Source organism: Pleurodeles waltl, chromosome 11 (assembly GCF_031143425.1).
Source record: "Pleurodeles waltl isolate 20211129_DDA chromosome 11, aPleWal1.hap1.20221129, whole genome shotgun sequence".
NCBI classification, from domain to species: domain Eukaryota; kingdom Metazoa; phylum Chordata; class Amphibia; order Caudata; family Salamandridae; genus Pleurodeles; species Pleurodeles waltl.
Genome location: NC_090450.1, coordinates 936,617,801 through 936,642,402, shown reverse-complemented (window position 1 = coordinate 936,642,402; position 24,602 = coordinate 936,617,801). Strand labels below are relative to the sequence as shown.

General features: G+C 48.6%; 1 protein-coding gene across 2 annotated transcripts in view; it reads left to right on the top strand.

Annotated features, from left to right (window-relative positions):
* The window catches only part of GCN1 (GCN1 activator of EIF2AK4), a 1,158,386-nt gene that overhangs the window by 123,556 nt on the left and 1,010,228 nt on the right, over positions 1 to 24,602 (top strand). The gene's annotated exons all lie outside the window — the stretch shown is intronic.

Below are 24,602 nucleotides of genomic sequence, written 5' to 3'. Positions count from 1 at the left end.
TACTCTGCACCCGACGCCCCCGGCTCGACTTGTGGAGAACAATCACTTCAGGGAGGACTCTCCGGCGACTGCGAGACCATGAGTAGCCAGAGTTGGTCCCCCTGACCCCCCACAGCGACGCCTGTAGAGGGAATCCCGAGGCTCCCCCTGACCGCGACTGCCTGTTCCTCAGATCCCGACGCCTTGTAAAGACTCTGCACCCGCAGCCCCCAGGACCTGAAGGATCCGAACTCCAGTGCAGGAGTGACCCCCAGGAGGCCCTCTCCCTTGCCCAGGTGGTGGCTACCCCGAGGAGCCCCCCCCCCCCCCTTGCCTGCCTGCATCGCTGAAGAGACCCCTTGGTCTCCCATTGATTTAAATTACAAACCCGACGCTTGTTTGCACACTGCACCCGGCCGCCCCCGTGCCGCTGAGGGTGTACTTTCTGTGTGGACTGGTGTGTCCCCCCCCCCCCCCCTCCCCCCCCCCCTCCCCCCCCCTCCAGTGCCCTACAAAACCCCCCTGGTCTGCCCTCCGAAGACGCGGGTACTTACCTGCTGGTAGACCGGAACCGGGGCACCCCCTTCTCCATTGAAGCCTATGCGTTTTGGGCACCACTTTGATCTCTGCACCTGACCGGCCCTGAGCTGCTGGTGTGGTAACTTTGGGGTTGCTCTGAACCCCCAACGGTAGGCTACCTTGGACCCAAACTTGAACCCCGTAGGTGGTTTACTTACCTGCAAAAACTAACAAACACTTACTCCCCCAGGAACTGTGAAAATTGCACTGTCTAGTTTTAAAATAGCTACATGTGATTTATGTGAAAAGTGTACATACTATTTTTCTAATTCAAAGTTCCTAAAGTACCTACCTGCAATACCTTTCATTTGAAGTCTTACATGTAAATCTTGAACCTGTGGTTCCTAAAATAAACTAAGAAAATATATTTTTCTATACAAAAACCTATTGGCCTGGAATTGTCTCTGAGTGTGTGTTCCTCATTTATTGCTTGTGTATGTACAACAAATGCTTAACACTACTCCTTTGATAAGCCTACTGCTCGACCACACTACCACAAAATAGAGCATTAGAATTATCTCTTTTTGCCACTATCTTACCTCTAAGGGGAACCCTTGGACTCTGTGCATACTATTCCTTACTTTGAAATAGTGCATACAGAGGCAACTTCCTACAGGAATGTTTTCTCCTTTTTTTTTTTTTGTGGTTTGCAGTTCTGAGGGAGTTTCTTTGCTGGGTTTTCCGCCTCCTTCCTTTGACTTTTGTGGGCCTGATTCCCTCCACCCCTCTTTTTGAGTCACCCTCCTGGGACTTTCTGGGTATCCTTGTACTTACCTACGCATCAGCTTTCTTGCCCAGCTCCCCTGAACTAGAAAGTGATCAATCTACCAGATGCTGGTGTAACTTGTCTGATATGTAGTTTGTCTGAAAGTGTTCTTTCATAATCACTTATAAAGCCCAACACAGTCCTGCACCTTCTTACCTTTTAACCCACTACCTAGTGTTGTGACTGAGAAGGCACCAAAATTTACCCTGGTCTGACTTGAGGTTTTCTGAGTCTCCCTGACTCTCCTCCTTAGTGGTGAGTCCAAAGCCCTCGATCAGGATATCCTTCATGAAGGTCAATGGACTCTGCATCTTCCTCCCTAGGTGTTTGGAGTCTATCCCTGCACTTGCCTGAGAAAAGATCCCAGAGTAGAGATCCCCAATACTTTGTTTAATTTCCACATTCTGCAAGCCCTCTCAAAGATTCTAAACCATTTGGTAAATCACTCTTTTTGGAATGGTTACCCCCACTTTTTGCCTGTTTATCAGTGTGTTTAGACTGTCTTCGCTGGGATCCTGCTAAGCAGCACTCCCGTGATTGTGCACTCTCCTCCAAATTTGGTTGCTTTGTTACCACAATTGGCATACTGGTATACCACTGTAAGTCCCTAGTATATGGTACTTGGGTACCCAGGGCATTGTTACACCAGGGGTCCCATGTATTATGCCACCCATGGAAGACCCTACAAATGTTTCTGCAGGCCTGCCATTGCAGCCAGCGTGAAAAGGTGCATGCCCCCTTTCACTATAGGTCACTGCACCAGGTCACTGTAAGTCACCTCCATGGAAGGCCCTCCAAGCCCAGAGGGTAGGGTGCAGGTTCCTGTGTGTGAGGGCACCCCTGCTTGAGCAGTGGTGCCCCTACGAACTCCTGCTCCATTGCACTTGACTTTGTAAGTGCGGGGAAGCCATTTTACATGAGTCACAGTCACAACCTGTGGTCCAGCTACTTAATGGTAACTCCAAACCTGGGCATGTATTTGTAATCATACTCCAATACTGTTGCCAGTATTGATTCTATGATTCCATGCACCCTGGGGACTCCTTAGAGATTTTGCCATCTTGAATCCAAGGTGGGCTGAGGCCCCACTGAGCATCTGAGTGGCCAGGTCAGGTAGGTGATGTCACAGCCCCCTCCTAATAGGTGGTCACCCTACTACATGACCAAACCCCCTTCCTGGGCTATTTAAGGTGTCCTTGTTGGATGGGTCCTCAGATTTGATGTTCAAGATTCCAGCAGGACTCCTCTGCATTGTTTACCTCATCTTCAGGCTTTGTGTAGCCCTGGCCACCAGCGCTCCTTCCTGCAAAGTACTGTCTCCTGGCTGCTGCTCCAGTGACTTGGGACTCCTCTTTAGGCGTGCTGAGTGGGCCTCACTGTGACTTCTGTGCCTGCTGACGGTGGGTTGCCTGTGGGGACTGCCTCTTCTTGTGGCTCTCCCAGCTGCTGAGAGTCACCCAAGACGCCCCTCCTTGGGTCGAGTCCCCTGGGCCTTGCTGGTCCTCTTCAGCCTTGCAAAACCTTTTTCTCCGACTCTTGCTTTTGCCAAGGCTTGTTGGTGGTTTTCCAGCACCACTGACCAACTGCATCACGACCGCCGATGTGGGATATCACTTGCATCCCTTCTGGAACTCCTCTTTTGCTCCTGTGCTGCACTGCTGACCTTCTTTGTCCACCGTCAACCTGGTCCTTCATCCACAGATGGATCTTGCCACAACTGGACACTCCAAATTGAACTGGACTTGGTCCCCTTCTTTTGCAGGTCCTCCTCTGTCAGGATCCACTTTTGGGTTCATCCAGTCTTGGTTGGGTCTTGCACAATCCTTTTCCAAAGTCCTCCTGTTGAGTTTGGGGAAAACCAGATAGTTACCTCTCCTCTCCTGTTTGCTGGGGGGGCACCCCGGTACTTACCTTTTGGGGTTTCTAGTTTCTCAAACTCCCTTCTCCTAATTTCACATCCTTGGGTGGAGGACTGCCTTTCACATTCCACTTTCTTAGTATATGGTTTGGTCCCACCCCAGGGCCCTCAGTATTTGCTATTGTTTTTACCAATGCCTATTGCTTTCTATACTATTTACTGATTGCTAATGTGTATATGTAAGGAAATGCCTCCTTGGTATGGTTGCCCCCTGACTTTTTGCCTTTGCTGATGCTATGTTTACAATTGAAAGTGTGCTGAGGCCTGCTAACCAGGCCCCAGCACCAGTGTTCTTTCCCTAACCTGTACTTTTGTATCCACAATTGGCAGACCCTGGCATCCAGATAAGTCCCTTGTAACTGGTACTTCTAGTACCAAGGGCCCTGATGCCAAGGAAGGTCTCTAAGGGCTGCAGCATGTCTTATGCCACCCTGTAGACCTCTCACTCAGCACAGACACCCTGCTTGCCAGCTTGTGTGTGCTAGTGAGGACAAAACGAGTAAGTCGACATGGCACTCCCCTCAGGGTGCCATGCCAGCCTCTCACTGCCTATGCAGTATAGGTAAGACACCCCTCTAGCAGGCCTTACAGCCCTAAGGCAGGGTGCACTATACCATAGGTGAGGGTACCAGTGCATGAGCATGGTACCCCTACAGTGTCTAAACAAAACCTTAGACATTGTAAGTGCAGGGTAGCCATAAGAGTATATGGTCTGGGAGTCTGTCAAACACGAACTCCACAGCACCATAATGGCTACACTGAAAACTGGGAAGTTTGGTATCAAACTTCTCAGCACAATAAATGCACACTGATGCCAGTGTACATTTTATTGTAAAATACACCACAGAGGGCACCTTAGAGGTGCCCCCTGAAACTTAACCGACTGTCTGTGTAGGCTGACTAGTTCCAGCAGCCTGCCACACTAGAGACATGTTGCTGGCCCCATGGGGAGAGTGCCTTTGTCACTCTGAGGCCAGTAACAAAGCCTGCACTGGGTGGAGATGCTAACACCTCCCCCAGGCAGGAGCTGTGACACCTGGCGGTGAGCCTCAAAGGCTCACCCCTTTGTCACAGCCCAGCAGGGCACTCCAGCTTAGTGGAGTTGCCCGCCCCCTCCGGCCACGGCCCCCACTTTTGGCGGCAAGGCTGGAGGGAACAAAGAAAGCAACAAGGAGGAGTCACTGGCCAGTCAGGACAGCCCCTAAGGTGTCCTGAGCTGAGGTGACTCTGACTTTTAGAAATCCTCCATCTTGCAGATGGAGGGTTCCCCCAATAGGGTTAGGATTGTGACCCCCTCCCCTTGGGAGGAGGCACAAAGAGGGTGTACCCACCCTCAGGGCTAGTAGCCATTGGCTACTAACCCCCCAGACCTAAACACGCCCTTAAATTTAGTATTTAAGGGCTACCCTGAACCCTAGAAAATTAGATTCCTGCAACTACAAGAAGAAGGACTGCCTAGCTGAAAACCCCTGCAGCGGAAGACCAGAAGACGACAACTGCCTTGGCTCCAGAAACTCACCGGCCTGTCTCCTGCCTTCCAAAGATCCTGCTCCAGCGACGCCTTCCAAAGGGACCAGCGACCTCGACATCCTCTGAGGACTGCCCCTGCTTCGAAAAGACAAGAAACTCCCGAGGACAGCGGACCTGCTCCAAGAAGGGCTGCAACTTTGTTTCCAGCAGCCTTGAAAGAACCCTGCAAGCTCCCCGCAAGAAGCGTGAGACTTGCAACACTGCACCCGGCGACCCCGACTCGGCTGGTGGAGATCCAACACCTCAGGAGGGACCCCAGGACTACTCTGATACTGTGAGTACCAAAACCTGTCCCCCCTGAGCCCCCACAGCGCCGCCTGCAGAGGGAATCCCGAGGCTTCCCCTGACCGCGACTCTTTGAATCCAAAGTCCCGACGCCTGGGAGAGACCCTGCACCCGCAGCCCCCCGGACCTGAAGGACCGGACTTTCACTGGAGAAGTGACCCCCAGGAGTCCCTCTCCCGTGCCCAAGTGGAGGTTTCCCCGAGGAACCCCCCCCTTGCCTGCCTGCAGCGCTGAAGATATCCCGAGATCTCTCATAGACTAACATTGCGAACCCGACGCTTGGTTCTACACTGCACCCGGCCGCCCCCGCGCCGCTGAGGGTGAAATTTCTGTGTGGGCTTGTGTCCCCCCCGGTGCCCTACAAAACCCCCCTGGTCTGCCCTCCGAAGACGCGGGTACTTACCTGCAAGCAGACCGGAACCGGGGCACCCCCTTCTCTCCATTCTAGCCTATGTGTTTTGGGCACCACTTTGAACTCTGCACCTGACCGGCCCTGAGCTGCTGGTGTGGTGACTTTGGGGTTGCTCTGAACCCCCAACGGTGGGCTACCTTGGACCAAGAACTGAACCCTGTAAGTGTCTTACTTACCTGGTAAAACTAACAAAAACTTACCTCCCCCAGGAACTGTGAAAATTGCACTAAGTGTCCACTTTTAAAACAGCTATTTGTCAATAACTCGAAAAGTATACATGCAATTTTTATGATTTGAAGTTCCTAAAGTACTTACCTGCAATACCTTTCGAACGAGATATTACATGTAGAATTTGAACCTGTGGTTCTTAAAATAAACTAAGAAAATATATTTTTCTATACAAAAACCTATTGGCTGGATTTGTCTCTGAGTGTGTGTACCTCATTTATTGCCTATGTGTATGTACAACAAATGCTTAACACTACTCCTTGGATAAGCCTACTGCTCGACCACACTACCACAAAATAGAGCATTAGTATTATCTCTTTTTACCACTATTTTACCTCTAAGGGGAACCCTTGGACTCTGTGCATGCTATTCCTTACTTTGAAATAGCACATACAGAGCCAACTTCCTACAGTATATAATAGTGTGTTTACTTACCTCCAGTTGGGGTATTGCCTGCACAGTATTGTTAGTATTTGTGTTACTATAATGAATGTAAAGAAATGGCTCCCTGTTGCAGTTACCCCACACTTTTTGCCTGATACTGATGCTGACTTGACTGAGAAGTGTGCTGGGACCCTGCTAACCAGGCCCCAGCACCAGTGTTCCTTCACCTAAAATGTACCATTGTATCCACAATTGGCACACCCTGGCATTCAGATAAGTCCCTTGTAACTGGTACTTCTAGTACCAAGGGCCCTGATGCCAAGAAAGGTCTCTAAGGGCTGCAGCATGTCTTATGCCACCCTAGAGACCCCTCACTCAGCACAGACACACTGCTTACAAGCCTGTGTGTGCTAGTGAGAACAAAATGAGTAAGTCGACATGGCACTCCCCTCAGGGTGCCATGCCAGCCTCTCACTGCCTATGCAGTATAGGTAAGACACCCCTCTAGCAGGCCTTACAGCCCTAAGGCAGGGTGCACTATACCATAGGTGAGGATACCAGTGCATGAGCACTGTGCCCCTACAGTGTCTAAACAAAACCTTAGACATTGTAAGTGCAGGGTAGCCATAAGAGTATATGGTCTGGGAGTCTGTCAAACACGAACTCCACAGCACCATAATGGCTACACTGAAAACTGGGAAGTTTGGTATCAAACTTCTCAGCACAATAAATGCACACTGATGCCAGTGTACATTTTATTGTAAAATACACCCCAGAGGGCACCTTAGAGGTGCCCCCTGAAACTTAACCGACTATCTGTGTGGGCTGACTAGTTTTAGCAGCCTGCCACAAACCGAGACATGTTGCTGGCCCCATGGGGAGAGTGCCTTTGTCACTCTGAGGCCAATAACAAAGCCTGCACTGGGTGGAGATGCTAACACCTCCCCCAGGCAGGAATTGTCACACCTGGCGGTGAGCCTCAAAGGCTCACCTCCTTTGTGCCAACCCAGCAGGACACTCCAGCTAGTGGAGTTGCCCGCCCCCTCCGGCCAGGCCCCACTTTTGGCGGCAAGGCCGGAGAAAATAATGAGAAAAACAAGGAGTCGTCACTGGCCAGTCAGGACAGCCCCTAAGGTGTCCTGAGCTGAAGTGACTCTAACTTTTAGAAATCCTCCATCTTGCAGATGGAGGATTCCCCCAATAGGGTTAGGATTGTGACCCCCTCCCCTTGGGAGGAGGCCCAAAGAGGGTGTACCCACCCTCAGGGCTAGTAGCCATTGGCTACTAACCCCCCAGACCTAAACACGCCCTTAAATTTAGTATTTAAGGGCTACCCTGAACCCTAGAAAATTAGATTCCTGCAACTACAAGAAGAAGGACTGCCCAGCTGAAAACCCCTGCAGCGGAAGACCAGAAGACGACAACTGCCTTGGCTCCAGAAACTCACCGGCCTGTCTCCTGCCTTCCAAAGATCCTGCTCCAGCTACGCCTTCCAAAGGGACCAGCGACCTCGACCTCCTCTGAGGACTGCCCCTGCTTCGAAAAGACAAGAAACTCCCGAGGACAGCGGACCTGCTCCAAGAAAAGCTGCAACTTGGTTTCCAGCAGCTTTAAAGAACCCTGCAAGCTCCCCGCAAGAAGCGTGAGACTTGCAACACTGCACCCGGCGACCCCGACTCGGCTGGTGGCGATCCAACACCTCAGGAGGGACCCCCGGACTACTCTGATACTGTGAGTACCAAAACCTGTCCCCCCTGAGCCCCCACAGCGCCGCCTGCAGAGGGAATCCCGAGACTTCCCCTGACCGCGACTCTTTGAACCTAAAGTCCCGACGCCTGGGAGAGACCCTGCACCCGCAGCCCCCAGGACCTGAAGGACCGGACTTTCACTGGAGAAGTGACCCCCAGGAGTCCCTCTCCCTTGCCCAAGTGGAGGTTTCCCCGAGGAACCCCCCCCTTGCCTGCCTGCAGCGCTGAAGAGATCCCGAGATCTCTCATAGACTAACATTGCGAACCCGACGCTTGTTTCTACACTGCACCCGGCCGCCCCCGCGCCGCTGAGGGTGAAATTTCTGTGTGGACTTGTGTCCCCCCCGGTGCCCTACAAAACCCCCCTGGTCTGCCCTCCGAAGACGCGGGTACTTACCTGCAAGCAGACCGGAACCGGGGCACCCCCTTCTCTCCATTCTAGCCTATGCGTTTTGGGCACCACTTTGAACTCTGCACCTGACCGGCCCTGAGCTGCTGGTGTGGTGACTTTGGGGTTGCTCTGAACCCCCAACGGTGGGCTACCTTGGACCAAGAACTAAGCCCTGTAAGTGTCTTACTTACCTGGTTAACCTAACAAATACTTACCTCCCCTAGGAACTGTGAAAATTGCACTAAGTGTCCACTTTTAAAACAGCTATTTGTGAATAACTTGAAAAGTATACATGCAATTTTGATGATTTGAAGTTCCTAAAGTACTTACTTGCAATACCTTTCGAATGAGATATTACATGTAGAATTTGAACCTGTGGTTCTTAAAATAAACTAAGAAAAGATATTTTTCTATATAAAAACCTATTGGCTGGATTTGTCTCTGAGTGTGTGTGTACCTCATTTATTGTCTATGTGTGTGTACAACAAATGCTTAACACTACTCCTTGGATAAGCCTACTGCTCGACCACACTACCACAAAATAGAGCATTAGTATTATCTATTTTTACCACTATTTTACCTCTAAGGGGAACCCTTGGACTCTGTGCATGCTATTCCTTACTTTGAAATAGCACATACAGAGCCAACTTCCTACAATGAAGTACCTTTATTTTTGTAACACTGTGTGCTGCTTTTATGTGAGTAAGTGTTGTGTGACTATATGCTATTACATAAGCTTTGCATGTCTCCTATATATGTTTTGGCTGCTCATCCACAGCTACCTCTCAAGAGCTCTGACTTCCTAGACACTGCCTACACTTCACTAATATAGGATACCCAGACCTGGTATAGGGTGATAACACCATAGGTGTCCACCACATAGCAGGCCAGCTTCCTACAATGGGGAGGAAAGTAGAATGCATCGTTACTAACCAGTGGCGCATTGTCAACTCAAACTTGCTTTTGAACTGACATGCACACCAGCATTGGGAAGAAATGGGATAACTAATGAAGCACCTCCCAGAACAGTGCAGGAAGAGGACAGCACACCTGGTAAGATAATGGTAAAAACATTGCCAACACATGCCTGAAGTCAGCCTTGAATGCAGCGGATACATCCAGCCGTCAAATGATGGGGGTAACCCTCAGAAGGCACCCATGGCTAAGAATCTCAGGATTCGGCCAGAGATACAGGCAAACATCCTCAATACCCCATTCAATGTGAAGCAAGTTTTTGGCAGCTCATTGTATGACGACAAGCTGAACCAATTAAAGAAAGATAACAAGACTGCAAAATTGATGGGCGCCCTGCGGTTTTGAGGGGGAATGCATAGAGAGGCAATACCATCATGCAGACCTGTTGGAAGGGGACATTTCCAGACTGGGAGCACACACGCAAGTTTTCAGGGAACAAGCAAGTAAATATGATCCCAGGAGGGATGGCAGAGCCATCAACAGGGCATGTAGTACTTTTGTGGGAGAGCAGAGGAAGGGGTCAACCCCACAGGGGAGGATCAAACCCAACTCACTAGTGACTCAGCACTAATAAGGAGCCTCTCAAGGGTACCATCGGGCCCTGCAACAGGTACCAACACAGCGAGGCAAAAACCAAAAGGGGGCAGATTAAGAAATTTCCTTCAGGAATGGAGGAAAATAACTTCAGACAAATGGATTCTAAATTTGATACGATTCGGATATTGCGTAGAATTTATAAAAATTCCACCAGTAAAGAGACCAAGGACAAAAATACACTCCAAGGAGGAAATGGCACAACTCCTCACGGAAGGGGAAGAATTGATATAAAAAAAGCTATAGAGGAAATCAGCAAGGGGCACTATTCCACATACTTCCTTATTCCTAAAGTGGATGGCACACTTTGTCCAGTTTTAGACTTAAGGTTCATAAACAAGTTCATAAAAACTCATACATTCAAGATGACGCCACTGCAAGAGGTTATCCCTGATCTACGGGAGGGAGACTTCATGGCGGCTATAGACTTAAAGGACGCTTACATGCACATTCCAATGAATGCACGCCACAAAGGTTTTCTACACATTGTGGTGAACAAGATTCACTATTAGATCACAGTACTGGCTTTTGGAATAAAAGCCACTCTGTGTATTCACAAAGTGCTTGGCAGCAACAGTAGTGCACCTCAGAAGAATGGGTATTCATGTATACCCTTACCTAGACTATTGGCTGGTGAGAGCAGACTCTTACAAAAAATCGAAGATTACATACAACAGGTATTAAAGACACTATTCCCTTTGGGATTCTCAATCAACATAGTAAAATCATCCCCACAACCAGAACAGGAAAAGGTTTTTCTGGGAGAAAGAATACATTTTATTCAAGGAAAGGTATTTCCAAACGAGAAGAGAACTCGAACACTGATGACAGACTCACCAATACTGGAAGGGACAAGCTCTGACAGTTGGAAAGCTACTGGGGAAGATGGCATCATGCATCCCCTTAGTACCGTATGCAAGACTTAAAATGAGACCATTACAGGAATTGCTTCAAACTCAATGGCCACAAACGACGGAGTTGGGACGATCTAGTGGCTGTCATGCAAAGAGTAGAAATTGAGATAGCATGTTGGAACAGAGTAAATATAACGCAGGGATGGACATTTCAACAACCAACTCCTTCAATAACTATAACAGATGCCTCGCATATGTGATGGGAAGCCCATGTGAACTCACTAAAGGTCAGAGGACTTTGAAAGGAGGAGAAGGCAGTGCAAAACATCAACATCCTAGAATTGGAAACAGTGTTCCTAGCCTTAAAAACATTTCAGAGGCAGTTATCAGGTCGATCTGTGCTAATACAAACAGACAACACTACAGCAATGTTCTCCATCGACAAACAAGAGAGAGCACAATCCCCGCAGTTATCAAGTCTAGCTCAGAAACTGTGGAACAGGGCCATGTAAAGGAAAATATCTTTAACAGCAATACGTCTGCTGGGGAAGGACAATTTGGAGGCAGACAGACTGTGCAGACAGTTGTCCTGCTCACATGAATGGGAGCTGAATTACAAAGTGCTCAAAAGAATCTTTTCAGAAATGGGGAACGCCAAAATTCGACCTATCTGCAACACAAGAAAATGCAAAATGCTAAAGCTTAGCATCCAGACAACATCACCACAAGTCCCTGACCTAAATTGGTCAGGGACCTTTGCATACACTTTTCCCCCATACTTCTGTTGCACAGGATGGTCAACAAACGCAACAGGAGCTGAATAGCACTGATGTTAATTGCACCTCAATGGGCAAGGCAGACCTGGTTTTTGGAACTAATCCAGTTGGCAAGGGGAAGGTTTCAAAGGTTACCAAATCAACAAGAATTGTTATCCATGAACAGGGGGAAATGCCTACATCCAGAACAGCCTGGCACCTGAAGACATAGAATACGGACACCTTAAGTTATCTGAGAAGATTATGTCGGTAATTAAAGAAGAAAGAAGACCAACAACACGAAGGAGTTATTCTATAAAATGGAAGCTGTATTTCTTATGTTGTCTTAAGGTGGCTTGCTCGGAAAGAACTCCAAGGAATCAATTAAATATTACAATTCTTGATACACCTAATGGATTGTGAGTTAACTTATATGCTGTTACGGGTTCATCTAGCAGCAATAGTAGCTTACACAAGGGGTACTTTAGGCAGAAGTATCTTCACTGCACCTATAATAAAACGCTTCTTAGAAGGGACAAAAATAATAGCACCTCCAATGAAGGTACCTGCCAAAACAACTATTCCTCTCATTTGCAGAAAACAGAATGGGAAAGCCAGCTACCTGGGGTACAGTAGTCAGATGGATTTCGGAGGCAATACAGATATGTCTCTCAATGGCATGAGAAAGATTTGATTCAAAACCTAAGGTACACTCAACAAGGAAAAAAGGGGCAACCATCGCCTTTCTTGCTAATACACCATCACAAGAGATTTGTATGGCAGCTACATGCACACCTTTACAAAGCATTACTGCATAGACGTCGAAATGAGTAAGGAAGCTCGGGTAGGTCAAAAGGTACTAAAACATTTATTCTCAAATTCAAGTCCATCTTCAACCCATTCTCCACAAGAGAACCATACCACTACGTAATCTATGCGTAGCATGAGAATCCAGAAAAGATTCACTCTGCAAAATGTAAAGTTTTTTTACCTGTAGTTTTAGTTTTGCAGCTCAGAGAATTTTCTGGATTCACAAGTGACCCTCCCACTTCCACCACTTGGAAGATGGAAGATGGAAGAAAAAGATGAAGAAAAAAAAATCTGAAGATGGCGACCAAAGGTGGGAGCTTTCTGAGGAAGTACGATGACGTCGCAGGGAACAACAAATGAAGGTACCGTCTATGCCCACCAACAAACAAAATAAAAACAAAATAAAAGGACTACAAATAAAGGAGAATTCTGGACCCAACCACTAGATGGTGGAATAATGCACAGCATGTGAATCCAGAAAAATTCTTCAAACTGCAAAACTACACCTACAGGTAAGAATCTTTGTTTCCGTCCCTGCACTTAGCTCAGAAAAGATCCCAGCGTAAAGAGGCCCAATCTTTTTGGTTTCGCTTTCTGATTTTACAAGTCCTCTAGAAGGCTGTAAACCATTTTGTGATCATTACTGTCAACATATTTGAGGACAATCCCTTTGGGGATTTTAAGGTCAAAAGATTCCTCCCTATTTGTTTTGTTGCTGCCACCATTCATAGGTGCTAGACCCATTTCACTATTTTCTCTTTCGGTGGCCATGATTTTGGCCTCAAGGTCTACTCTTTTGGCTAGTCTCTCCAGCTCTAGGTCTGGATCTCCCAGTTCTCCTATGGGCCTGGAGAAGCCTGTCCTGGCCCATCTCCAGGCACAGTTTTAAGGAAAGCGGTTTCTATTGTTCTCCTCTTCTTCTAGGGAGTTGGAAGGAAATCCTTCCTCGTGAGCACATTGATCAGGCTCATCCACACTGATTGGGCCTTCCTCAATGTTGTCAGTGTTCTCTTGCCTGGGCCTTGTCAAACTCAGAAAACAACTCCTGGACTTGTGTCTTTGTTGGTCTAGGCCCAGTTTGAATTTTGCAAGCACTACATAGGCCATTCAACTGCTTCAAACTAAGGTGCAGGTAAGGGGGTCAGGTTGAGTTCCTCAACTCTTACCTCTGAGGTTGACATGTTTAATGTAGGTGGGACCTTTTTAGAAATTCATCAAAAAAATCTAAAACAGACCTTTAAGGCCTAACTTACCAAAACACCTTTTATATTTCTAATACAGTTGGAATGGGGGGGGGGGGGGGGGGGGGAGGAATTACCACAAGGCCTTGACACTTAAGATTAAAAATGTAGAAAAAACAGGAAAAATTGAGAATCATTTATTAACAGAGAGGTACTGCAAATGCTAAATCCTGTATCCCATTGATATGCCACCAAATATAGGATGCTGGCTCTTTTTACAGGGAGTGCAGAATTATTAGGCAAATGAGTATTTTGACCACATCATCCTCTTTATGCATGTTGTCTTACTCCAAGCTGTATAGGCTCGAAAGCCTACTACTAATTAAGCATATTAGGTGATGTGCATCTCTGTAATGAGAAGGGGTGTGGTCTAATGACATCAACACCCTATATCAGGTGTGCATAATTATTAGGCAACTTCCTTTCCTTTGGCAAAATGGGTCAAAAGAAGGACTTGACAGGCTCAGAAAAGTCAAAAATAGTGAGATATCTTGCAGAGGGATGCAGCACTCTTAAAATTGCAAAGCTTCTGAAGCGTGATCATCGAACAATCAAGCGTTTCATTCAAAATAGTCAACAGGGTCGCAAGAAGCGTGTGGAAAAACCAAGGCGCAAAATAACTGCCCATGAACTGAGAAAAGTCAAGCGTGCAGCTGCCACGATGCCACTTGCCACCAGTTTGGCCATATTTCAGAGCTGCAACATCACTGGAGTGCCCAAAAGCACAAGGTGTGCAATACTCAGAGACATGGCCAAGGTAAGAAAGGCTGAAAGACGACCACCACTGAACAAGAAACACAAGCTGAAACGTCAAGACTGGGTCAAGAAATATCTCATGACTGATTTTTCTAAGGTTTTATGGACTGATGAAATGAGAGTGAGTCTTGATGGGCCAGATGGATGGGCCCGTGGCTGGATTGGTAAAGGGCAGAGAGCTCCAGTCCGACTCAGACGCCAGCAAGGTGGAGGTGGAGTACTGGTTTGGGCTGGTATCATCAAAGATGAGCTTGTGGGGCCTTTTCGGGTTGAGGATGGAGTCAAGCTCAACTCCCAGTCCTACTGCCAGTTCCTGGAAGACACCTTCTTCAAGCAGTGGTACAGGAAGAAGTCTGCATCCTTCAAGAAAAACATGATTTTCATGCAGGACAATGCTCCATCACACGCGTCCAAGTACTCCACAGCGTGGCTGGCAAGAAAGGGTATAAAAGAAGGAAATCTAATGACATGGCCTCCTTGTTCACCTGATCTGAACCCCATTGAGAACCTGTGGTCCATCATCAAATGTGAGATTTACAAGGAGGGAAAACAGTACACCTCTCTGAACAGTGTCTGGGAGGCTGTGGTTGCTGCTGCACGCAATGTTGATGGTGAACAGATCAAAACACTGACAGCATCCATGGATGGCAGGCTTTTGAGTGTCCTTGCAAAGAAAGGTGGCTATATTGGTCACTGATTTGTTTTTGTTTTGTTTTTGAATGTCAGAAATGTATATTTGTGAATGTTGAGATGTTATATTGGTTTCACTGGTAATAATAAATAATTGAAATGGGTATATATTTTTTTTTGTTGAGTTGCCTAATAATTATGCACAGTAATAGTCACCTGCACACACAGATATCCCCCTAACATAGCTAAAACTAAAAACAAACTAAAAACTACTTCCAAAAATATTCAGCTTTGATATTAATGAGTTTTTTGGGTTCATTGAGAACATGGTTGTTGTTCAATAATAAAATTAATCCTCAAAAATACAACTTGCCTAATAATTCTGCACTCCCTGTATAGTGTACCAAAATGAGGTGCCCTGTGCAGAGAGTCTAAGTTAATAGTGCACAGGGCTTTCTTTAACAATCTTAAGGTGCTTTCTTTGTGGTAGTGTGGTCGAGCAGCCTTAGGCTTATCAGAGGGGAGTGTTCGGCATCTGCTGCACTCACTAATTCAATAAACGGGACACACCCTCAAATAAGGAAATCCGACACCAATGTAGAAGAATAACACAGTATTTTATATATATTTTAGACACCAGATCATTGGGATCATTTAAGTACTTTAGACGTGTATAGTTTTGTACGGGTAAACAGTAGGAAATGACAGTTGTCTGATTTGAGGCATGAGCTTCAAACGTGGGAATGTTATCCTCGGGGAGAAACTATCACTGCAAAGGTACACTTGCAGAGGGTTGTAGAAGCTCTCCTTTGGAATTTAACGGGCTTAGTGCCAAAGGTCCAAGAAACCACCAGAGGTTTGGGTCACATGGCCCTGGAGAGTCTGGGTGCAGAGGTGCTGGTCTTGTTGGCACCTGTCAAACAGGGTCTGCAAGGGGGATCTGGGCACAAGTCCAGAGCAAGCCACGGGGTCTCAACTCGTGGGGATCCCTTGGTCAAGGGGACAACAGCAGAAGATGTGTACCCAGGCTGTGGTGCTTGGGTGCAGAGGCGCTTGCTGACGGGCCACTTGGTGATAGAGGCTTTCTCAGTTCTTTGCAGTACCCGCAGAAGAGGGGAAAGAAACACAGCAAGATAACATCTAGCATGGAAATGGCCTCCGTTGAAGTCCCTTGATGTGCTGGTAAGTTTTGGTGGCAGTGGTGTTTGGACTGAACACAAACAAGCCTTGGTGCTTGCAACTGGCGGTGGTACCCCAGGTATTGATACAGGGAGACTCTGGGCAGGCTCAACGTCTTGAAGGCTGGATGGGTTGACAGGGCTGCGCTCCTGGACACTCTGGATCCTCCTCCTGGTGGGTTGCTCTATCGGTGGACCCGATGGCCAACAAAACAGGGAACCAGACATTTGCTGTTGGTGGCTGCAGGGAAGTGTCTCATCCACTCCAAGGAAGACGCTGGCTGGTTGGTAAAGTGCTGGTGGCCTGAGGCTTTTGGAGGATGCACAGCTGCAGGGCGTGTCGGGTCTTTGCGAATGTTGGCACAGGGGCAGGAAGGCAAGGTTTGGTGCCAGCGTCCACAGCTAGTTAACAGTTCTCGTGCTGGATGGCTCTTCTTTGTCCTTCTTCTTCTTTAGTCTGTTGAACCTGAGTTCCTGGTGTCAGGGGGGCACCTAAATAATGAATTTAGAGGTGTTAATGTGAGTGAAGGATAGTAGCCAATAGGCTACTTAACCCTGGTGTGACTACACCCCCTATATGACCACTTCCTGTAGGGAGTGAGATTAACCCTCTCCCATAGTTGCTAGTTTCACCAAAAAGAAGGTAGTGGAACCCTTCTTTCGCAGAGAACATCAGGCAGCCCACCTTAGGGGTGTGACTAGCCTGGTAGTGCAGCACGCCTACTTGCATAGCTAATATCCTGTCTGTCCTGACGCAGAACTGAACAATGTGAAGGGGAGTGACCACTCCCCTGACCATCGCCACCCCAGGGTGGTGCCTAGAGCTCCTCCAGAGGATCGCTGGGTTCTGCCTTCTTGAATTCAAGGTGGGCAGGGGCCTTTGGGAGCATCTGAGTGGCCAGGTCAGGCAAGTGACATCAGAGCCTGGTCCTGATAGGTGGACACCTGGCTAGGTGACCACTCCCTCTTTCAGGGCTATTTAGGCTCTCTCTCTCTTGGGTGGGTCCCCCGATTCGGCTTGCAAGATTCCAGAGGAACTCCTCTGCAACCTCTACTTCACCTTCGGGCCACTGGAACTGCACCTGAACCCTCCAGGAACAGAAAATCTGCATCCATGATGAAGAATCTGCTTGCAACATTGTTTCCACAGCTCCTTCCAGCTTCTGCAACATTTCCCCAGCTGTGCATCCTCTGAGGGTGGCAAGTATTCACCCTGCATGAGAAGGAAGAAGGAATCTCCCTTGGAGTGAAGGAGTCACTCCCCTGCATCCGCAGGCACCAACTGCAATGACGACCGGCTGTGTGGATCTCTTCTCATTGAGCTGCGTGGATCCTGCATCACGAGTGGTGGTCCGGAGTAGTCCTCTTTGTCCCCTCTGCCAGGTGTCCAACTTTGGTGGAGGTAAGCCTTTGCCTTTTCATGCAGGACAGTACCCCCTTGCGCCCCTGTGCACCGCGTCACTTGCAGCTACCAAGACTTGTTGGCATCTCCTCCAAGGGATCTTCAGGCTCCGTGTGGCCCCAGCCCTAAGCACTCCTTCCTGCGATGCACAGCCCTCTGGGTGCTTCTCCTGCGGTGTGGGACCCTTCCCCAGTTGTGCTGCGTGGCCTCCTCTGAGACTCCTGGTTCCTTTTCCAGTGGGTCTCCTGTGGGGTTTCCTTTTCTTCTGTGTACTCTGCATTGCTGAGGGTCCCCCTAGGGCTCCCCCTGTGGGTGGAGTCCTCCTGGACCTTGCGGGTCCCCCCAGCAGCTCCACTTTTGTTTCACTGCGACTTCTGCCTTTGCCAAGGCTTGTTGGTGGCTCTCCCACGCCACTGACCGAATGCAATCATCCATCCAGTGTGGGACACCAACTGCATCCTCCAGGAACACTTCACCTTCTCCAGGGCTGCATACCTGACGGTCTTCGTCCTATGGTCGACTACCTCCTGCAACCACAGACGGGTGGGTAGTAGCTCCTGCCCCCACGGACACTTCTGTGACTTCTGGACTTGGTCCCCCTCTTTCACAGGTCTTCCTCTTCAGGAATCCACATCTGGTTTCTTGCAGTCTTTTCTAGGTGTTGCATTTTCTTCTTTTCAGTCCTTTTTGGTGGTTTGGTGGAAAAACAGTAACTTACTCCTTTCTTCCTGGTTCCTGGAGGGCACTGTGGTACTTACTTTTGGGGTTTTCTAGTTCCTCCAGCTCCCCTCTACACATCTGACTTACCTTGATGGGGGTCCTGCATTGCCATTCCATTTTTATAATATATGGTTTGGGCCTCCCTCTTGGGTCACTATTGTCTATTTGCATTTGCACAGTTTTCTATAACTTTTTATGCCTATTACTGGTTGCTAGTGTACATATTTGGTGTGATCACTTACCTCCTATTGGAATATTGCCTATCTAGTATTTTGGTACTGTTACAATAATAAAGAGCCTTTATTTTCGTAACACTGAGTGTTTTCTTTTATGTGTCTAAGAGGTGTGTGAATACATTGGTATTGCATCAGCTTTGCGTGTCTCCTAGGTAAGCCTTGGCTGCTCATCCACAGCTACCTCTAGAGAGCCTGGCTTCTAGACACTGCCTACACTACACTAGTAGGGGATACCTGGACCTAATATAAGGTGTAAGTACCTTAAGTTCCCACCACACACCAGACCAGCTTCCTACACCCTTTGCTAGGGACTTACAGGGGTGCTAAAGTGAGTGCCATTTGTACACAATTGAGCATTTTGTTTTTAGGGGAAGTGCACTGGTGCCTAGTTAGCAGGCTTCAGTACACTGTTGTAAGGAAATGCCTCCTTGGCATGGTTGCCCCCTGACTTTTTGCCTTTGCTGATGCTATGTTTACAATTGAAAGTGTGCTGAGGCCTGCTAACCAGGCCCCAGCACCAGTGTTCTTTCCCTAACCTGTACTTTTGTATCCACAATTGGCAGACCCTGGCATCCAGATAAGTCCCTTGTAACTGGTACTTCTAGTACCAAGGGCCCTGATGCCAAGGAAGGTCTCTAAGGGCTGCAGCATGTCTTATGCCACCCTGGAGACCTCTCACTCAGCACAGACACACTGCTTACCAGCTTGTGTGTGCTAGTGAGGACAAAACGAGTAAGTCGACATGGCACTCCCCTCAGGGTGCCATGCCAGCCTCTCACTGCCTATGCAGTATAGGTAAGACACCCCTCTAGCAGGCCTTACAGCCCTAAGGCAGGGTGCACTATACCATAGGTGAGGGTACCAGTGCATGAGCATGGTACCCCTACAGTGTCTAAACAAAACCTTAGACATTGTAAGTGCAGGGTAGCCATAAGAGTATATGGTCTGGGAGTCTGTCAAACACGAACTCCACAGCACCATAATGGCTACACTGAAAACTGGGAAGTTTGGTATCAAACTTCTCAGCACAATAAATGCACACTGATGCCAGTGTACATTTTATTGTAAAATACACCACAGAGGGCACCTTAGAGGTGCCCCCTGAAACTTAACCAACTATCTGTGTAGGCTGACTGGTTCCAGCAGCCTGCCACACTAGAGACATGTTGCTGGCCCCATGGGGAGAGTGCCTTTGTCACTCTGAGGCCAGTAACAAAGCCTGCACTGGGTGGAGATGCTAACACCTCCCCCTGGCAGGAGCTGTAACACCTGGCGGTGAGCCTCAAAGGCTCACCCCTTTGTCACAGCCCAGCAGGGCACTCCAGCTTAGTGGAGTTGCCCGCCCCCTCCGGCCACGGCCCCCACTTTTGGCGGCAAGGCTGGAGGGAACAAAGAAAGCAACAAGGAGGAGTCACTGGCCAGTCAGGACAGCCCCTAAGGTGTCCTGAGCTGAGGTGAGACTGACTTTTAGAAATCCTCCATCTTGCAGATGGAGGATTCCCCCAATAGGGTTAGGATTGTGACCCCCTCCCCTTGGGAGGAGGCACAAAGAGGGTGTACCCACCCTCAGGGCTAGTAGCCATTGGCTACTAACCCCCCAGACCTAAACACGCCCTTAAATTTAGTATTTAAGGGCTACCCTGAACCCTAGAAAATTAGATTCCTGCAAACTACAAGAAGAAGGACTGCCTAGCTGAAAACCCCTGCAGAGGAAGACCAGAAGACGACAACTGCCTTGGCTCCAGAAACTCACCGGCCTGTCTCCTGCCTTCCAAAGAACTCTGCTCCAGCGACGCCTTCCAAGGGACCAGCGACCTCTGAATCCTCTGAGGACTGCCCTGCTTCGAAAAAGACAAGAAACTCCCGAGGACAGCGGACCTGCTCCAAAAAGACTGCAACTTTGTTTCCAGCAGCCTTGAAAGAACCCTGCAAGCTCCCCGCAAGAAGCGTGAGACTTGCAACACTGCACCCGGCGACCCCGACTCGGCTGGTGGAGATCCAACACCTCAGGAGGGACCCCCGGACTACTCTAATACTGTGAGTACCAAAACCTGTCCCCCCCTGAGCCCCCACAGCGCCGCCTGCAGAGGGAATCCCGAGGCTTCCCCTGACCGCGACTCTTTGAATCCAAAGTCCCGACGCCTGGGAGAGACCCTGCACCCGCAGCCCCCAGGACCTGAAGGACCGGACTTTCACTGGAGAAGTGACCCCCAGGAGTCCCTCTCCCTTGCCCAAGTGGAGGTTTCCCCGAGGAACCCCCCCCTTGCCTGCCTGCAGCGCTGAAGAGATCCCGAGATCTCTCATAGACTAACATTGCGAACCCGACGCCTGTTTCTACACTGCACCCGGCCGCCCCCGCGCTGCTGAGGGTGAAATTTCTGTGTGGTCTTGTGTCCCCCCTGGTGCCCTACAAAACCCCCCTGGTCTGCCCTCCGAAGACGCGGGTACTTACCTGCAAGCAGACCGGAACCGGGGCACCCCCTTCTCTCCATTCTAGCCTATGTGTTTTGGGCACCACTTTGAACTCTGCACCTGACCGGCCCTGAGCTGCTGGTGTGGTGACTTTGGGGTTGCTCTGAACCCCCAACGGTGGGCTACCTTGGACCAAGAACTGAACCCTGTAAGTGTCTTACTTACCTGGTAAAACTAACAAAAACTTACCTCCCCTAGGAACTGTGAAAATTGCACTAAGTGTCCACTTTTAAAACAGCTATTTGTCAATAACTTGAAAAGTATACATGCAATTTTTATGATTTAAAGTTCCTAAAGTACTTACCTGCAATACCTTTCGAATGAGATATTACATGTAGAATTTGAACCTGTGGTTCTTAAAATAAACTAAGAAAAGATATTTTTCTATACAAAAACCTATTGGCTGGATTTGTCTCTGAGTGTGTGTACCTCATTTATTGTCTATGTGTATGTACAACAAATGCTTAACACTACTCCTTGGATAAGCCTACTGCTCGACCACACTACCACAAAATAGAGCATTAGTATTATCTATTTTTACCACTATTTTACCTTTAAGGGGAACCCTTGGACTCTGTGCATGCTATTCCTTACTTTGAAATAGCACATACAGAGCCAACTTCCTACAACTGTCATATTACAAAACGAGCTTCCAGTAGTTCAAATGGAGGCAAAAGTGTTGGGACATCTGCAAAGAGAAGTCCAGTTTCCTGCAGGATCGTATTTTGATAGTTAGCTAAAGAAGTGATCTGAGATGTGATTGATAATCTGGTCTCAGATGACCCTTGCAGCAAGGTTTTATGTTCTTTCAGTTTCCATGGAATTCTTAGAGAGGCCAGTAGAAAACTGTTGCAGTGATGAAGATGAGACAGTACCACTGTGTGTTTGAGTGTAAGAAAGCCAGTGGTGAATGATTGACTGGGCACAAAAGGTAAGATTTCTTCCTTGTGACTGTTCAGGCAAAGGTAGTTGTGACTCATGTAATTTTTTACTTATTTGACGGTGTTAGAGACGTGATAGGGAACCCTCCAGCTACTTTCAATTTGAAGAGGTTTTGTGTATCCACTGAACTTGTGTTTTTTTTCAGTCACAAAGGACTTGACGATGGATGCAAATGATACCCTCATTCTATTCCTGTAATAATTCTGAAATGATCAAGGCAAGCTATTAGAGTATTAACTGGTGACTCAGTTTGTATTTAGCATCTAGGATGAGCCCCAGATTTTGGATTGCAGAAATTAGTTGTCCACACGTGCCAAGCATCTTTGGCCAAAGCTTTGAATCCCACCATACAATCTTACCTATCCAGCACTAATTTCTTAAAGGGGTTATTACCCGGTGCAGAGAAAGACAACTTTAGTTTTGGGAATGAACGTTTATGCTGTGGACAAAAGTTTATCAAAGTACACAAAAAAGGGAACCTCCTGTGCTTGCAATGACCTGCATATTTTATCAAAAGAACGTTGAGCATATCAGACAAGGCTGTCACCTACTTTTACTACTTTGGGAGCGGATATGATTGAGAAGCCAGACATAGTCTGTGTGCCATTTGTAAAATTATGGGATGCAATTTTGTCTTCTGTTTTGGATAACAAAATAAAAAAGGCTGTCAGAGCACTGCCATCAAATCCTGTAGGATTAGAGTTCTACACCACTCCATGTGCATCTATTCCCTGGTTCTCTGTAATGGATAAGCTCCCTTTAAAATTGTTTTTTTAATAAAATTGAGTCACCAACCAGCATTGTATAGGTCTAAGTCATCTTCTCCATAAGTTTATTATTACTGACACCATCAGTTTGATTTTTAAAAAAAATAAGAGATAAAATTGCTGTAAGGAAATGCCTCCTTGGCATGGTTACCCCCTGACTTTTTGCCTTTGCTGATATGTTTTGAATTGAAAGTGTGCTGAGGCCTGCTAACCAGGCCCCAGCACCAGTGTTCTTTCCCTAACCTGTACTTTTGATTCCACAATTGGCACACCCTGGCATCCAGGTAAGTCCCTTGTAACTGGTACCCCTGGTACCAAGGGCCCTGATGCCAGGGAAGGTCTCTTAGGGCTGCAGCATATCTTATGCCACCCTGGGGACCCCTCACTCAGCACAGACACACTGCTTGTCAGCTTGTGTGTGCTGGTGAGAACAAAAACGAGTAAGTCGACATGGCACTCCCCTCAGGGTGCCATGCCAACCTCACACTGCCTATGCAGTATAGATAAGTCACCCCTCTAGTAGGCCTTACAGCCCTAAGGCAGGGTGCACTATACCATAGGTGAGGGCACCAGTACATGAGTACTTTGTCACTCTGAGGCCAGTAACAAAGCCTGCACTGGGTGGAGATGCTAACACCTCCCCCAGGCAGGAGCTGTCACACCTGGCGGTGAGCCTCAAAGGCTCACCCCTTTGTGCCAGCACAGCAGGACACTCCAGCTAGTGGAGTTGCCCGCCCCCTCCGGCCACGGCCCCCACTTTTGGCGGCAAGGCCGGAAAAAATAATGAGAAAAACAAGGAGGAGTCACTGACCAGTCAGGACAGCCCCTAAGGTGTCCTGAGCTGAAGTGACTCTAACTTTTAGAAATCCTCCATCTTGCAGATGGAGGATTCCCCAATAGGATTAGGGATGTGACCCCCTCCCCTTGGGAGGAGGCACAAAGAGGGTGTACCCACCCTCAGGGCTAGTAGCCATTGGCTACTAACCCCCCAGACCTAAACACGCCCTTAAATTTAGTATTTAAGGGCTCCCCTGAACCTAAGAATTTAGATTCCTGAAACCTACAAGAAGAAGAAGACTGCTGAGCTGAAAAACCCCTGCAGAGGAAGAACAGAAGACACCAACTGCTTTGGCCCCAGTCCTACCGGCCTGTCTCCTGCCTTCCATAGAACCCTGCTCCAGCGACGCTTTCCAAGGGACCAGCGACCTCTGATTCCTCTGAGGACTGCCCTGCTTCAAGAAAGACCAGAAACTCCTGAGGACAGCGGCACTGCTCCAAAAGAACTGCAACTTTGTTTCAAGGAGCAGACTTAAAGACCCCTGCAACTCCCCGCAAGAAGCGTGAGACTTGCAACACTGCACCCGGCGACCCCGACTCGACTGGTGGAGAAACAACGCAACAGGGAGGACCCCCAGGCGACTCCAAGACTGTGAGTAACCAAAGTTGTCCCCCCTGAGCCCCCACAGCGACGCCTGCAGAGGGAATCCCGAGGCTCCCCCTGACCGCGACTGCCTGAACTCCATTTCCCGACGGCTGGGAAAGACCCTGCACCCGCAGCCCCCAGCACCTAAAGGAATGGAACTCCTGTGCAGGATTGACCCCCAGGAGGCCCTCTCCCTTGCCCAGGTGGTGGCTACCCCGAGGAGCCCCCCCCTTGCCTGCCTGCAACGCTGAAGAGATCCCTTGATCTCTCATAGGAAACCATTGAAAACCCGACGCGTGTTTGCACACTGCACCCGGCCGCCCCCGCGCTGCTGAGGGTGTACTTTTGGTGCTGACTTGTGTCCCCCCCCGGTGCCCTACAAAACCCCCCTGGTCTGCCCTCCGAAGACGCGGGTACTTACCTGCTGGCAGACTGGAACCGGGGCACCCCCTTCTCTCCATTGAAGCCTGTGTGTTTTGGGCACCTCTTTGACCTTTGCACCTGACCGGCCCTGAGCTGCTGGTGTGATAACTTTGGGGTTGCTCTGAACCCCCAACGGTGGGCTACCTTGGACCAAAAACTGAAACCTGTAAGTGACTTACTTACCTGTTAAAACTAACATTACTT